This window comes from Rattus rattus, chromosome 5 (assembly GCF_011064425.1).
Source record: "Rattus rattus isolate New Zealand chromosome 5, Rrattus_CSIRO_v1, whole genome shotgun sequence".
NCBI lineage: Eukaryota > Metazoa > Chordata > Mammalia > Rodentia > Muridae > Rattus > Rattus rattus.
In genome coordinates, this window is record NC_046158.1 from 31,019,315 (window position 1) to 31,036,703 (window position 17,389).

At 40.4% G+C, this 17,389-nt stretch overlaps 1 non-coding gene across 1 annotated transcript; it reads right to left on the reverse strand.

Annotated features, from left to right (window-relative positions):
- Positions 1-8,064: 8,064 nt before the first annotated feature.
- On the reverse strand, positions 8,065-8,169 carry LOC116902487. Its single transcript, XR_004388103.1, has one exon. It is a non-coding gene; the product is annotated as a U6 spliceosomal RNA (small nuclear RNA).
- Between the last annotated feature and the right edge of the window lie 9,220 nt (positions 8,170-17,389).

The window sequence follows — 17,389 nt, forward strand, 5'->3', positions numbered from 1 at the left end:
GGGATCTTTTTTTATTTTTTATTTTACTAGCGGTCAACCCTCTTAGGTCAGCCAGTGTTGTTTTACCTTCTCCTTGTGTCTCACAGCCTTGACCATATATTCAAAATTGTCTGGGGAGCTTCAGAGAAGTCTAATACCTGGGACATGCCCCAGACCAGTCAAATCAGAGCCTTTGTTAGGGGAGGGAGGACCAGACAGACATATGTTTTAAAGCTCTTCAGTTGGTCCCGTGGGCATGCAAGGCTAGCACTGCTTCAGAGTCAAAGCCCAAGGGAGGGAAAGATGCACAGCACAAGCTAATCAAAATGTCTCGGCAGCAGCGGAGCTTTTTTCTTTCTTTCCCAAAAGAGACACAGTGTTTCTCTCACTAAGGGGCACTCATTTTATTCAATAAAGGAACCACATAGAAGTAAAATTCTTGCAAACTGCCTCCCACTGTTGGTCATATTGGCATCCTGTTCATAGCTGAACTCTTTTATTTTCTGTGGAATGACTATTTCCTTTCCTTTTGTGAGTAAGGAGAACTAACTTTCCAGGAGTAATAGAAAATTTGAACTCCTTTGGATATTTTGGGACAGAATTGATGTCTTGAACACTTGGGTGATGTGAGGTGTCAATACTGTTTGAAAAGCAGGAAGTGGTCTTCAGGCAGTATTGGACAGTGTGAGACAGGATTGGTTTGTTCCACTTATGCCACCACACCCGATGTCACTATTGTTTTTTTAAAAGGCACACTTATTCACTGATTTTCGTTCAGTGACTAAGTATTGTAGCAGATACTGGCTTGAGGTTACTCAAAGATGAATAAAAAATATTTTTGTCTATCACTGTGGAGAGGGTTAACTTGTGGACTGTCTTTAAAATGGATGACTCTGACTTCCAAATATTAGATTAAAGCTATTTCAAAATACTGAAATGTTTTTCATTAAAATGGTCATAAGTCTTAGCAACTTACTTATTTCATTTTTTTTTAAACCATGGAAGCGGTATAAATGTGTGTGCTGTATTTAAAAACTACGATCACACAAAATGGTAAATATAAATGTGGAAACGAAGTCCCAGAACCCTTTAATGGTGAGCACTCTGATATTGTGACACTGCTCTTCTGCAGGCAACCGTAGCTGCCCTGAGCTTGGACAATGCCATTGCATTTAAAACTTAATTGCTTTGTTGACAGAAATGAAGTGCTATCTTAACATGTGCTTCCTTAGTTTCTAAAGTTGACTGTGTTAAACAGCCAATTCACATTTGGTTTTTTTTGTTTGTTTGTTTGTTTTTTCTTCTAGCAAAGGAAAACTGTCTTTATCCTATTGATTTCATTGGGACACCAATCACTCACTTTTTACATGATTAAAAATAAGGCAACTCATATTTTTAATTTTTCTAGTGTTTCTTCTTGTAAAAAAGCAACAATTCTAGACCAGATTTATGCTATTTCCCTTTTCATTTCTGCTTCGTTCAGCTTAACAATTTCTTTGCTTCACTGAAAGCACTGTTACTCTGCTTTAAAAGTATACTTAATTTTTTTTTTTTTGCCTTTTCTACTTAATTTCTTACCTTGTGTCTTAGTTACTGTTTTATTGCTATGAAGAGACACCATAAATAAGTATTTAGTTGGGGGCCTGAACACAGTTTGATGGGGTGAATCTTAAGCATTGCACAGGGAGCATGACATTAGAAAGGCAGGCACGGTGCTGGAGCAGTAACTGAGAGGTTACATCTAACCCTCCAGTTGGAGACACAGATATGGCATGAGCTGTTGAAACTTCAAAGCCCAATCTCAGTGACACACCTCCTACAAGGTCACACCTCCTATTCCTGTTCCACCAACCAGTGGCTAAGCATTGAAATGAATGAGCCTATGGGGGGCCATTCTCATTCAAATCACCACAACATGCTTGGCCTCTCTGTTTGTGTGTTTCTGTACCTTTACTCTTGGAGGATTTTCTCCCATATGGGTGATAGTGGCTTCCTCTTTCAACTGAGTATTAAGGCAGTAACTAGCACAAGAAAAAGAAAACATAACTAAAAAGCCACTCAGAATATATGACCAAGAGAAAGAAAAACAACTTCACATAAAAATTCCTGCTTGGGTGTCCAGCATTATAGTAATAAGCAAAACAGAGAAATAACTCAACTGTCGTTCAGCAGATTAGGAGTTAACACAACACTGTATGTACACATAACAGAATATGGAGAGCCTGTGAGGCCTCAACCATACAGAAAGTACTACAAGTTCCTGCTGAGAACAGGGGGAATAGTCTTCCCCAGGGGGGAGCAGATCAATTGGTTATCTAATATCAAAAATCAGTGCTGAAAACATAATACCAGTAACTAGCAACACTATACACTGTATATGTGTGTGTGTGTGTATATATATATATATATATATATATATATATATATATATCACTAAGCAGGCTATATTTAGGAATATATATGTATATGCATGGAATAACAATTAGTGAAAAAAAGAGACCATGAAGAGGAAAAGGAGGGGTATTTAAGAGAGTTTAGAGGGTTTGGAGGGAGGAAAAAGTGAGAAATGTCATAAAATGTAATCTCAAGATATTTAGAAAAGGAGGGATAGCATTTGTGTATACTACAGTATGCATAAACCTTAAAAAATGGTATCTTAAGTAAAAGAAGCCAGGCGGAAGAGAACATTGCTGTTTAAAAACTATGATTACACTTATATAAAATATCCTTAAGTTCAGAGACATAAGAGTAGAATCACAGTTTCAAGAGAGCAAGAGACGGTTAACAGGTACATAGTTTCTGGCAGGAGTGGTACAACATTATAAATATATCCATATATGCTTAATCCGTAGACGTATTCAGTTACCCATAATTCTCTCTCTCTCTCTCTCTCTCTCTCTCTCTCTCTCTCTCTCTCTCTCTCTCTCTCTCTTGTGGCATGTATGCAAGGCGTCTTGATCATGCGTGTGTGTGTGTGTGTGTGGTGTTCATTGTAAGTTAACTGCAGAGTGATATCCCTGAGGTAGTTTTTAGAGAATCCTAACATAAATAACCTAAGTGTCTTTAGAGCTCCACCAATTAGTCAAGGTCTCTTGACCGCAGGGAGCCTTATTTGCCAGCATTCTAGATCCAAGTGAGAGAAGTGGGCCAGGTATCTTAACCGTGAGTAGAAACTTCTGGTCAATCCCCTTAGTTTCTCTTCTGTACCATTCGTTCACTCTGCCTAGTGTTACCTTCTTCACTTTCTCACCGAGGGAGCGTCCACTCTCCAACTCAGGGGGAAGCTATAGACCTGGTGAGGGTTGTTCTGAAACAGGATCTTCAATAGTCGTTATGATCTTAGTACCACTTTCATCCCACACATCAGACATTCCTGATGCCTCGGCCTTAAGGTATTTTAAGATTGCTTATATAAATTTGGTCCCCTTTCAATACTCTTCTTAAAAGTCATTGGTTTTTTCCAGAATGCTCTGATGGTTACTACCTGTCTGTCAGTGTTCAAGTCTCCATAATTTTATGACAGTGACTCTCCTCTCTTCTAGATGAGTCCATTGGAAACTTAAGCAAAAATTGTTTCCACAATCACTTTTATGGTGTTTGGCAAGGCAACAAAATTAAATGTATTTAAATAATCTTTGCTTAGAATTTGTTGATCCAATTTGTAAGGATGATCTATCTAGTGTGTCTACAATAATATTTACTAAACAATGATATTTCCGAATTAATGTTACTATACTGAAGTTGGAATATATGCACTTTGCTTCTTAGGTAAAGTTTTCTACAGTGTTCCTTCTACTGTCCATGGCTGGTTTTGATATCACTGTAATCTTATTACCATAATATTAGGTGGGGTATCTGCTCTTTTTTGTCTCTCCTTGGGTTTCTTTAAAATAGACAAGACATTTCCCCTGAAGATGTTACGGAATTGATTGTATGTGCTGTACTGTATCACTTTTGCCCAGAAATCCTTTTTAATGCGCCTTTTTAAAATTTAAATTTAGAACTTCCTACATTTGTATTTTACATGATCATATCCCTCTCCTCCCTCTAGGTCTTTCTAGACTCCTAGTTTCTTTCAAGTTCATGAACTCTTCTCCTTTAATTGTTATTGTTGTGTACACACACACACACACACACACACACACACACACACACACACACACACAGGCATACAGGCACACAACCTAGTGAGCCCATTTAGCATCGCTCTTATATATATATATGTGTGTGTTTAATATATTTAGTGATGAATAGCTGGGATTGAAAAACCTATGAGGAGACTGATTCTCCCTTTCTTGGAAGCCATCTATTGCTTATAGGTCTTCATCTACGGGTGGGATCTTGTGAAATTTCTTACACCCGATTCATGTCTAGGAGACACTATGTTGTAGTAGGAGGTCAGGTCCTCTGGCTATTTGCACAATGATTTCTGAGCTTCAGATACACAGCATCCTGTAGTCAACTCTCAGTATTTTGAGCAGTAGTATTGTATCTCTGTAGTAGCCTCCACCTGCAACAACAACAACAATAAACCATAATAACATCAAGTCACTATTGAAGTCACAACACCAAAATTTCTATTAGTCAAGAATTGCTGGGCAAAAGTTACCAGAATTTGTGCATATTGCTGAAGACAACACACATGTTGGACAAAGGACTTGAAGAAATGAAACTGGATCTGATCTAGAAGTCTCCTCTCTGGGGACTAACTCATAATAGCCAAAGATGATATGCAAACTGCTAAGAGAGAAAAGCAATCAGTGTCTATCCAGCTGTAAAGCCAACAGTGACTGGCTAGGCAAGCTATTACCAATGGTGCAACAGTGGTACTCATCTGGAGAATAACCAGCAGCTGCATAGCTGGACTTAAGCCCTGCACAATAGGAGGAACTTAATGCCTGCTACTCTAAACTTAGCCAATTACCCATGCCGTGGAACCCATACGCAGGCCAGGCCATGGAACCTAAAGAAGAACCTTCTAATGTCATTTTTCTAAACCGATACAATTTTAACTGGATTTTAAATACTTACCCTCATATCTATAGGTAGGTGTGGCTCTAGCCCCTCATCTTAGAGGCTCCTTTTGCGGCCGATGGAGACTGTCATCCAGATCCACAAGCAGTCAAAACACAGAGCATAAGCAACTGTGAGGTACCCAACTCCAATGGAAGCCAACCCAACACGAGTTCTACTCCTAAGGCTCTGGGAACATCATGGAAGAAAGGACAGAAAGACTGTAAGAGCCAGAGACTCAGGACATGTGCTGTGTGGTAATGTCTCCTAGACATGACCGAGAAAATGCATCCATGAAATTTCAACTATAGGCTGGCTTGAATAAGATCAGCATAATGATAGTACTTGACATACCAATGTGAGCAGGGGAAATTCCACATTGTCCCACCACTAGAGAATAGGCCGATGGTGGCTGAGAGAGGGAGAATCAGTTTCTTTTAGGGGTGAACTCCCACATTCTGTCCAATCCCAAGTGCCCAGCACTGGATGCTTGTAGTATGAGCAAGCTAAATGGATTTAATAGGTTATGTATACATGAGCATATACTTACACACATACATGTGTATATACATGAAGCAGCAATAATTAAAGAGATCGTAACTTTGGAGGTGATATATAGGAAGGGGAAAAGCAGAGGCAGAAGTATTGTAGATGTAGTGCCTATTATATAATCCTCAAAAATAGCATTAAATTAAAAACAGTAAAAAGGAAGTGCATTTCTTTGACTGGGCCTTGGTTACAAAGAATATCCACGAGGGTTGGAGAGATGGCTCAGTGGTTAAGAGCACAGATTGCTCTTCCAGAGGTCCTGAGTTCAATTCCCAGCAACCACAGGGTGGCTCACAACCATCTGTAATGGGATCTGATGCCCTCTTCTGGTGTGTCTGAAGAGAGCCACAGTGTACTCACATAAAAAAAATAAATATTAAAAAACAAAACAAAAAAACCCCCAAAGAATATCCTTAAAATAATTCAATTATCTGTTTTTATGGCAAAATATAAAAAATTTAGCACTTAACTGCCTCTAGATTTTCATGTGTGTGGTATTTATCTTCCAACTAAATTATAAATTAGTTAAATATAGGAATCATGACTTATGCATACTTTTCAGAGTGGCAAATACCATGTTGGACAGGTACCTTTAACATGTAAAAACGTTTTGACTAATTTTAGCGTATATCTTTCCCACAAGCATAATTTGTTCCTCAACTTTACATTGGGCCTCTTAAGTTTCTACTCACTTAGTCTTAATGACTAACTCAGGTTACTCATAAGAGTAATGGCCCATTCATTTATTTAATCTGTCTCGATAATTGGTGTAGTTCATTGAACTCAATAGTTCAAATGCTGCGCTTGATCGGGCAAGCAAATGCAACTGCAGTAAGTGTGACAGCCATTCAGAGGCAGTGAGTGTCCTGCAGTGATGCAGGGTAAATGGCTTTGTACAAAGGCCGCTGGTGTCCAGGGGATCTAGAAGTTGTGAGGACGGCCCCATCCTCTATGTGCAGTTGTGTGCAGTTCAATCAAAGTTGTTCATCTCTTTCTCTTACTGAGGTTTATTTATTTGGTGTTGATTGAATAACAGCTTAAATATTTATGATTCTGAAAAAGGTTTATTAGGATACAGCAATTATATATGATGTTAGGTTTTTTATGTATATATGATTTTGTACATGTACCTAAAATTCTGATGATATCGAACAACGGGCAAAAAATAAGAATCTACTTTCAACAAAAAGGGAAAAATAAAACTCTGTATGCATGTCCTTTCAATGTAACACTGAAACCATGCAAGCCTGTTAATATTTTTAAGTGGCTGAATAAAATCTTGATAATTACTTTTGAACTGCTTATGCATACCTCCTATCATTTGTTTATTAATTTGCCCAACAGATATTTTTAATACATATGCAATAAATTGTAACTCTGGCTATTGTTCCTTGTTATAGAGTTTTTATTTCCCTTGTTCTAAGGAAAACAAAATGAATAAGAATAATGGAATTTGATAATAGTGAAATAAAATATGGTTAATATCTCTAATTTAACTAAGACATAAAAAAATGTTAACCCAAGAAACAGAAGTTGGACACTAAGTCTTTTTAATCATTTCTTTCGGGGCCAAGACAGAGCCTGTGAGATCTGCTAACTACAGAATGTAACAGATTTACCAGAGCCAGGGAACAGCATGTTGAGAGCCTGGGGAGACCAAGATTTCATGATCAACGCTGGTTGTGGTAAAGTGCGCTTTTCCTGCCTTCGTGAAGCTGGAGATAAGCTTGGTGTGGGCTGGTTTGCTTTTCTCCTCAGGTGGTGAGAAAGGGACGGGGGCACCTTTGCTGCAGGGATGATAACTAGCATCGTGCTGCCCAGACAGCACACAGGACTGTCTGCCTCTGTGGTCATCTTCCTTAATGTGTCAGAGAAAAATTACAGCACACACACAAGTAGGTACTGGTACGTAGAAAGACACAGGCATGAGGAACAACGGGGGCAGCGTCCTATGACACAGCGATGCTGTGTGACACAGCCAATACCTTAGATAAAATGGCTAAACAATAATCTGAACACTTAAAATCTCATGCACGGATTGCCAAGCCATTTTCCAATGTGAGGAAATTTTGTTGAGTTCTGTTTGGCTCCTTAAAAAGGTTGTGTACAGAGGGCGGTCTGCGTCCCAAGGAGCAGGTAGGAAACAGACTTCAGACAGAGGCTTCCAGGCCTAGAACTCACTAGACTGAGTTCATATAAGATGAGAGAACTGGTGTCTCAGAGATTTCATAATTAGGTAAGGTCAGAGGCAGGAGTAGAACCAGCAACTCATCCCTAATTCCATTCACCAAATGTAGCTTCTGCCATGACTTAAGGTGTGTAACTTTGCTGCTCTTCAGTACTTTTGGGTTCTTGATGTCCAGAGATTAGAAGTTGTTTTTGTCATCAACCACTGAAGAAAACTTTCAATTGTTATCTTGATACGATAATTAAAAGGTTCTATCGTATTTGAAGATTAGAATTTTTGAGAATGATATGAAAGTCAGTATCTAAAGTGCCTCCTCCACCGTGTTCCAAAAAAATAAGGAATGCGAATGCTTCACAAATTTGCCTGTCATCCTTGAGCAAGCAACATGCTAATCTTTTTTGTATAATTTCAACTTCAATATATGTACCACTGAAGGAAACACTATACTGTGATTTCTGAAAGGAATTGATTACTCAGGAGTGCTGAATTGCTGGATAGTAAGGTCAGTTAAGCTCCAGTGAATCTCCTTAAGCTGGAGAGCAAAATATTAACAGCCAAAATCATACATGGGGATAGAGCACAAATAATTCTATTATAAAAGCAAGGCTTTCTTCTCTCCATGTACTAACATCTCCATTCATCCTTCCATCTGTAAATTGACTTGGTTCTAAGAGTCAATCTGCTAAATCTAAGATCTGATCTGTGATAAACAACACCACAAAGAAAAATTATCAAAACATGCTTTCTAGGTTTCTGCATCCTTCAGTTTTCCCCAATAGATAATTTTAGTTTCTAATACTTTATGGACATGCATACTTAAAATACTGTAATTGAGTGACAATAGAAATTAAATGGCTATAACATTATAGACATATTCAAGAATTGTGACTATTTACTTACAAAATAGAATATAAACATTTATCTTAAAACAGAAAACTGAGCCACACCCACGGATCCCGGCCCGCAGCAGCTCTCTGCTCCCAGAACCCGTGGGAGAGAGACCTCACCGCCTGGTCAGGTGGGCACTCCTGAGGCTGCAGAGCAGAAGAGACCACCAACACTGCCCACCCCTGCCCACATCCCTGGCCCAAGAGGAAACTGTATAAGGCCTCTGGGCTCCCGTGGGAGAGGGCCCAGGTGAGGCAGGAGCCCTGCCTGAGACACCGCCGGAACCTGAAGGAAACAGACCGGATAAACAGTTCTCTGCACCCAAATCCCGTGGGAGGGAGAGCTAAACCTTCAGAGAGGCAGACATGCCTGCGAAACCAGAAGAGACTGCTCTCTGCACACATTACTGAGATCAGAAGAAAACACGACAACACTCCAGTCACGCCAATGCACGGTTGCTCCCGGTCGGCGCGGCGCAGATCTTCCTGGTCGCTGCCGCCGTGGAGAGCCCGTGGGCAGCACCCTGCGAGCGAACTTGAGCCTCGGGACCACAGGTAAGACTAACTTATCTGCTGCAAGTGACTTGCCGGGTGGAATCGGGACAACAGAGGCAGAATCCCTCTAGGACCAGGCACCTCCTGTGTTTACCGGAAGTCCCACACCCGCGGATCCCGGCCGCAGCAGCTCTCTGCTCCCAGAACCCGTGGGGAGATACCTTACCGCCTGGTCAGGTGGGCACTCCTGAGGCTGCAGAGCAGAAGAGACCACCAACACTGCCCCCCTGCCCCATCCCTGGCCCAAGAGGAACTGTATAAGGCCTCTGGGCTCCCGTGGGAAGGGCCCAGGTGAGAGCAGGAGCCCTGCCTGAGACACCGCCGGAACCTGAAGGAAACAGACCGGATAAACAGTTCTCTGCACCCACAAATCCCGTGGGAAGGAGGCTAAACCTTCAGAGAGGCAGACACGCCTGCGAAACCAGAAGAGACTGCTCTCTACACACATTGCTGATTCAGAGGAAAACACGGAGGCCATCTGGAACCCTGGTGCCTGGAGGCTCCCGGAAGAGGCGGCGCGCAGATCTTCCGGTTGCTGCCACCTCAGAGAGCCCGTGGGCAGCACCCGAAGCACGAACTTGAGCCTCGGGACCACAGGTAAGACCAACTTTTCTGCTGCAAGTGACCTGCCTGGTGAACTCAAGACACAGGCCCCACAGGAACAGCTGAAGACCTGTAGAGGGGAAAAACTACACACACGAAAGCAGAACACTCTGTCCCCATAACTGGCTGAAAGAAAACAGTAAAACAGGTCTACAGCACTCCTGACACACAGGCTTATAGGACAGTCTAGCCACTGTCAGAAATAGCAGAACAAAGTAACACTAGAGATAATCTGATGGCGAGAGGCAAGCACAGGAACACAAGCAACAGAAACCAAGACTACATGGCATCATCGGAGCCCAATTCCCCCACCAAAACAAACATGGAATATCCAAACACACCAGAAAAGCAAGATCTAGTTTCAAAATCAGATTTGATCATGATGCTGGAGGACTTCAAGAAAGACGTGAAGAACTCCTTAGAGAACAAGTAGAAGCCTACAGAGAGGAATCAAAAAATCCTGAAAGAATTCCAGGAAAACACAATCAAACAGTTGAAGGAATTAAAAATGGAAATAGAAGCAATCAAGAAAAGAACACATGAAATAACCCTGGATATAGAAAACCAAAAGAAAGAGACAAGGGCTGTAGATACAAGCTTCACCAACAGAATACAAGAGATGGAAGAGAATCTCAGGAGCAGAAGATTCCATAGAAATCATTGACTCAACTGTCAAAGATAATGTAAAAGCGGAAAAAGCTACTGGTCCAAAACATACAGGAAATCCAGGACTCAATGAGAAGATCAAACCTAAGGATAATAGGTATAGAAGAGAGTGAAGACTCCCAGCTCAAAAGGACCAGTAAATATCTTCAACAAAATCATAGAAGAAAACTTCCTAACCTAAAAAGAGATACCCATAGGCATACAAGAAGCCTACAGAACTCCAAATAGATTGGACCAGAAAAGAAACACCTCCCGTCACATAATAGTCAAAACACTAAACGCACAAAATAAAGAAAGAATATTAAAAGCAGTAAGGGAAAAAGGTCAAGTAACATATAAAGGCAGACCTATCAGAATCACACCAGACTTCTTGCCAGAAACTATGAAGGCCAGAAGATCCTGGACTGATGTCATACAGACCCTAAGAGAACACAAATGCCAGCCCAGGCTACTGTATCCTGCAAAACTCTCAATTAACATAGATGGAGAAACCAAGATATTCCATGACAAAACCAAATTTACACAATATCTTTCTACAAATCCAGCACTACAAAGGATAATAAATGGTAAAGCCCAACATAAGGAGGCAAGCTATACCCAAGAAGAGGCAAGAAACTAATCGTCTTGGTAACAAAACAAAGAGAAGAAAAACACGCAAACACAACCTCACATCCAAATATGAATATAACAGGAAGCAATAATCACTATTCCTTAATATCTCTCAACATCAATGGCCTCAACTCCCCAATAAAAAAGACATAGATTAACAAACTGGATCACGAGGACCCTGCATTCTGCTGCCTACAGGAAACACACCTCAGAGACAAAGACAGACACTACCTCAGAGTGAAAGGCTGAAACAACTTTCCAAGCAAATGGTCGGAAGAAGCAAGCTGGAGTAGCCATTCTAATATCAAATAAAATCAATTTCCAACTAAAAGTCATCAAAAAAGATAAGGAAGGACACTTTATATTCATCAAAGGAAAAATCCACCAAGATGAACTCTCAATCCTAAATATCTATGCCCCAAATACAAGGGCACCTACATACGTAAAAGAAACCTTACTAAAGCTCAAAACACACATTGCACCTCACACAATAATAGTAGGAGACTTCAACACCCCACTCTCATCAATGGACAGATCATGGAAACAGAAATTAAACAGAGACGTAGACAGACTAAGAGAAGTCATGAGCCAAATGGACTTAACGGATATTTATAGAACGTTCTACCCTAAAGCAAAAGGATATACCTTCTTCTCAGCTCCTCATGGTAATTTCTCCAAAATTGACCATATAATTGGTCAAAAAACGGGCCTCAACAGATACAGAAAGATAGAAATAATCCCATGCGTGCTATCGGACCACCACGGCCTAAAGCTGGTCTTCAATAACAATAAGGGAAGAATGCCCACATATACGTGGAAACTGAACAATGCTCTACTCAATGATAACCTGGTCAAGGAAGAAATAAAGAAAGAAATTAAAAACTTTTTAGAATTTAATGAAAATGAAGGTACAACATACCCAAACTTATGGGACACAATGAAAGCTGTGCTAAGAGGAAAACTCATAGCGCTGAGTGCCTGCAGCAAGAAACAGGAAAGAGCATATGTCAGCAGCTTGACAGCACACCTAAAAGCTCTAGAACAAAAAGAAGCAAATACACCCAGGAGGAGTAGAAGGCAGGAAATAATCAAACTCAGAGCCGAAATCAACCAAGTAGAAACAAAAAGGACCATAGAAAGAATCGACAGAACCAAAAGTTGGTTCTTTGAGAAAATCAACAAGATAGATAAACCCTAGCCAGACTAACGAGAGGACACAGAGAGTGTGTCCAAATTAACAAAATCAGAAATGAAAAGGAGACATAACTACAGATTCAGAGGAAATTCAAAAAATCATCAGATCTTACTATAAAAGCCTATATTCAACAAAACTTGAAAATCTACAGGAAATGGACAATTTCCTAGACAGATACCAGGTACCGAAGTTAAATCAGGAACAGATAAACCAGTTAAACAACCCCATAACTCCTAAGGAAATAGAAGCAGTCATTAAAGGTCTCCCAACCAAAAAGAGCCCAGGTCCAGACGGGTTTAGTGCAGAATTCTATCAGACCTTCATAGAAGACCTCATACCAATATTATCCAAACTATTCCACAAAATTGAAACAGATGGAGCACTTGAATTCCTTCTATGAAGCCACAATTACTCTTATACCTAAACCACACAAAGACCCAACAAAAAAAGGGAACTTCAGACCAATTTCCCTTATGAACATTGGCATAAAAATACTCAACAAAATTCTGGCAAACCCGAATCCAAGAGCACATCAAAACAATCATCCACCATGATCAAGTAGGCTTCATCCCAGGCATGCAGGGATGGTTTAATATCTGGAAAACCATCAACGTGATCCATTATATAAACAAACTGAAAGAACAAAAACCACATGATCATTTCATTAGATGCTGAAAGCATTTGACAAAATTCAACACCCCTTCATGATAAAAGTCCTGGAAAGAATAGGAATACAAGGCCCATACCTAAACATAGTAAAAGCCATATACAGCAAACCAGTTGCTAACATTAAACTAAATGGAGAGAAACTTGAAGCAATCCCACTAAAATCAGGGACTAGACAAGGCTGCCCACTCTCTCACTACTTATTCAATATAGTTCTTGAAGTTCTAGCCAGAGCAATCAGACAACAAAAGGAGATCAAGGGGATACAGATCGGAAAAGAAGAAGTCAAAATATCACTATTTGCAGATGATATGATAGTATATTTAAGTGATGCCAAAAGTTCCACCAGAGAACTACTAAAGCTGATAAACAACTTCAGCAAAGTGACTGGGTATAAAATTAACTCAAATAAATCAGTAGCCTTCCTCTACACAAAAGAGAAACAAGCCGAGAAAGAAATTAGGGAAACGACACCCTTCATAATAGACCCAAATAATATAAAATACCTGGGTGTGACTTTAACCAAGAAGTAAAAAAAGATCTGTACAATAAGAACTTCAAGACACTGAAGAAAGAAATTGAAGAAGACCTCAGAAGGTGGAAAGATCTCCCATGCTCATGGATTGGCAGGATTAATATAGTAAAAATGGCCATTTACCAAAAGCAATCTACAGATTCAATGCAATCCCCATCAAAATACCAATCAATTCTTCAAAGAGTTAGACAGAACAATTTGCAAATTCATCTGGAATAACAAAAAACCCAGGATAGCTAAAACTATCCTCAACAATAAAAAAAGGACTTCAGGGGAATCACTATCCCTGAACTCAAGCAGTATTACAGAGCAATAGTGATAAAACTGCATGGTATTGGTACAGAGACAGACAGATAGACCAATGGAACAGAATTGAAGACCCAGAAATGAATCCACACACCTATGGTTACTTGATTTTTGACAAAGGAGCCAAATCCATCCAATGGAAAAAAGATAGCATTTTCAGCAAATGGTGCTGGTTCAACTGGAGGTCAACATGTAGAAGAATGCAGATCGATCCATGCTTATCACCCTGTACAAAGCTTAAGTCCAAGTGGATCAAGGACCTCCACATCAAACCAGACACACTCAAACTAATAGAAGAAAAACTAGGAAGCATCTGGAACACATGGGCACTGGAAAAAATTTCCTGAACAAAACACCAATGGCTTATGCTCTAAGATCAAGAATCGACAAATGGGATCTCATAAAAACTGCAAAGCTTCTGTAAGGCAAAGGACACTGTGGTTAGGACAAAGCGGCAACCAACAGATTGGGAAAAAGATCTTTACCAATCCTACAACAGATAGAGGGCTTATATCCAAAATATACAAAGAACTGAAGAAGTTAGACAGCAAGGAGACAAATAACTCTATTAAAAAATGGGGTTCAGAGCTAAACAGAGAATTCACAGCTGAGGAATGCCGAATGGCTGAGAAACACCTAAAAAAATGTTCAACATCGTTAGTCATAAGGGAAATGCAAATCAAAACAACCCTGAGATTTCACCTCACACCAGTGAGAATGGCTAAGATCAAAAACTCAGGTGACAGCAAATGCTGGCGAGGATGTGGAGAAAGGGGAACACTCCTCCATTGTTGGTGGGGTTGCAGACTGCTACAACCATTCTGGAAATCAGTCTGGAGGTTCCTCAGAAAATTGGACATTGAACTGCCTGAGGATCCAGCTATACCTCTCCTGGGCATATACCCAAAAGATGCCCCAACATATAAAAAAGACACGTGCTCCACTATGTTCATCGCAGCCTTATTTATAATAGCCAGAAGCTGGAAAGAACCCAGATGCCCTTCAACAGAGGAATGGATACAGAAAATGTGGTACATGTACACAATGGAATATTACTCAGCTATCAAAAACAATGACTTGATGAAATTCGTAGGCAAATGGTTGGAACTGGAAAATATCATCCTGAGTGAGCTAACCCAATCACAGAAAGACATACATGGTATGTACTCATTGATAAGTGGCTATTAGCCCAAATGCTTGAGTTACCCTAGATGCCTAGAACAAATGAAACTCAAGACGGATGATCAAAATGTGAGTGCAGATCGCTCATGAGAGACACAGCCAGAATACAGCAAATACAGAGGCGTATGCCAGCAGGAAACCACTGAACTGAGAACGGGACCCCTGTTGAAGGAATCAGAGAAAGAACTGGAAGAGCTTGAAGGAGCTCGTGACCCCATATGTACAGCAATGCCAACCAACCAGAGCTTCCAGGGACTAAGCCACTACCCAAAGACTATACATGGACTGACCCTGGACTCTGACCTCGTAGGTCGCAATGAATATCCTAGTAAGAGCACCAGTGGAAGGGGAAGCCCTGGGTCCTGCTAAGACTGAAGCCCTAGTGAACTAGATTGTTGGGAGAGGGCAGCAAGGGGGGAGGGTTGGGAGGAACACCCATAAGGAAGGGGGGGGGGGGGATGTTTGCCGGAAACCAGGAAAGGAATAACATTCAAATGTATATAAGAAATACTCAAGTTAATAAAAAAAAAAAAAAAAAACAGAAAACTGAAAAAAAAAAGAACATTCGAGCGCTAGCATAAGGAAGTAGGTTAAACTTATACTTGAGGGATTTTATTCAGAATACAAAAAAATTAAAGATAATGAAAGAGAAGAGATAGTTCATTAATTTGGGTAATTGTGGTTTGTGAGAACTTGGCTTGACAAACAGTGCGAGTAAAATACAAAATGGAAACAAAGTGTAACAGTAGCCACTATAAAGCAGGACAAAATTCACATTAAGAATTGTCAACAGGGGGTTGGGGATTTAGCTCGGTGGTACAGCGCCTGCCTAGCAAGCGCAAGGCCCTGGGTTCGGTCCTCAGCTCCGGAAAAAAAACAACAAAGAATTGTCAACAATCGAGATGGACATAATATAAAACAGGCTATAAGTATTCAAGAGTTTATTCTAGGGAGACAATTACAAGATATAATGGTCAGTAACCTCCCTGCGGAGAGAGTCAGCACTTCAACAGGACTTTATGGTAGCTCACGGTGACCTGCCACATGTAGCTGGTGGAAAGAGAAGTGTGGTGGTTGGTTTTAATGTTAATTTGTCACCTGAGTAGGTTGCCTGCCCTGCTGATCTGTTCTGACTTCCTTGACTGATGTGGGAAGGCCCACGGAGAGTAAAGGACCAGATTAAAAGGACATGGCAGAGAGAACAGTACTCATTCTTGTTTGCTTGGCCTGCCCTTTTGCCTGCTCAGCCTCTACCTTTGCTCCAAGTTCCCTTGATGATAGGCTCTAACCTGTGAGAGATAACAAATCCTTCCTCCCCAAGTTACTTCTGCCATGGTGTTTATCACAGCACCAGAGAAGTAAACCAGGGGAAGAAGTCAGGAGTAAGAGGCCAACCGTTCAACACAATTAGTACAGTTAGTACAAGGATGCTCCTTTCATTGCTGGGAGTTTATCGTACTGTCCATTCTGAGGCGATGGGAGGCATTTTAACACTCTGAAATATGCAGCTAACTGACACCAGTCTGGCTCATCCTTGTCCTGCAGGCACATTTCTGAATAGGCGAATCAGTGGACTGACTTTTTTCCCGTAGGAAACTTGGTTATTTTTGTTTCCAATTTTTTTTGGAATATTTTTGCCATTTTTACAGTCATTTTAAGACTCTATCTATAGAATGTTTGTTCTTTTGGATTCTTCTCTGAACAATGATAACATCTTTCCGTTACCTCATTAATGAGGTAAAGATAAGTTGTTTTTCTTTTTTTTCTTTTTCAGTGTTGGAGATCAAATCCAGGGCTTTGTATAAGCTGGACAAGTGCACTATCTCTGACCTACATTCTTAGTTCCAAAGAAAATCTTTACTATGAAGTCGCCTTTTTATCAGTGTCAAAGTCACAACTAGAGTGATTTCTTTTGAAGTGTGTCCTTTAACATCACTTAGGAATCAAAATTCACTCTATACCCAATTAGTTGGAATGAGTGACCAGGACGTCTATTTCAATGGCATGCTAAATCTTCCCACACTAATTAAACATATTCTTTGCCTAGTGAGCACGTTAAGGAAGTTTCTCCTCTAATTACTTTCTCACTAATCAATCATTTTCAGTCTGATTGTCTTCTCTGTGGGGAGGAAGGGAAGCAGGGCTTTGGCCTGAGTGTCTCCTGACGATTTGGTTTTCTTTGTTGCTACTTTTCTATTCTTAAATGGCTGGTCACATTATGGGAAGTACAGAACTGTTTGTTTACTCTCCCTGTGAGATCACATTTTATGTAGAATTATGAGGGTCCTCTTCCTTTGTGGATAACGAGATGAATTTATGGTACTGCTTCAATCAAGCAAGCAAATTATCAGGCAATTTTTAAGTTCTTGCAAAGATGCTACAGTGTGTTAAGACAATGCACCCTTGCCTCAATGGCTTTGTAGTTCAAGTGCCAAGAGGAATTAGAAAGGCAAATC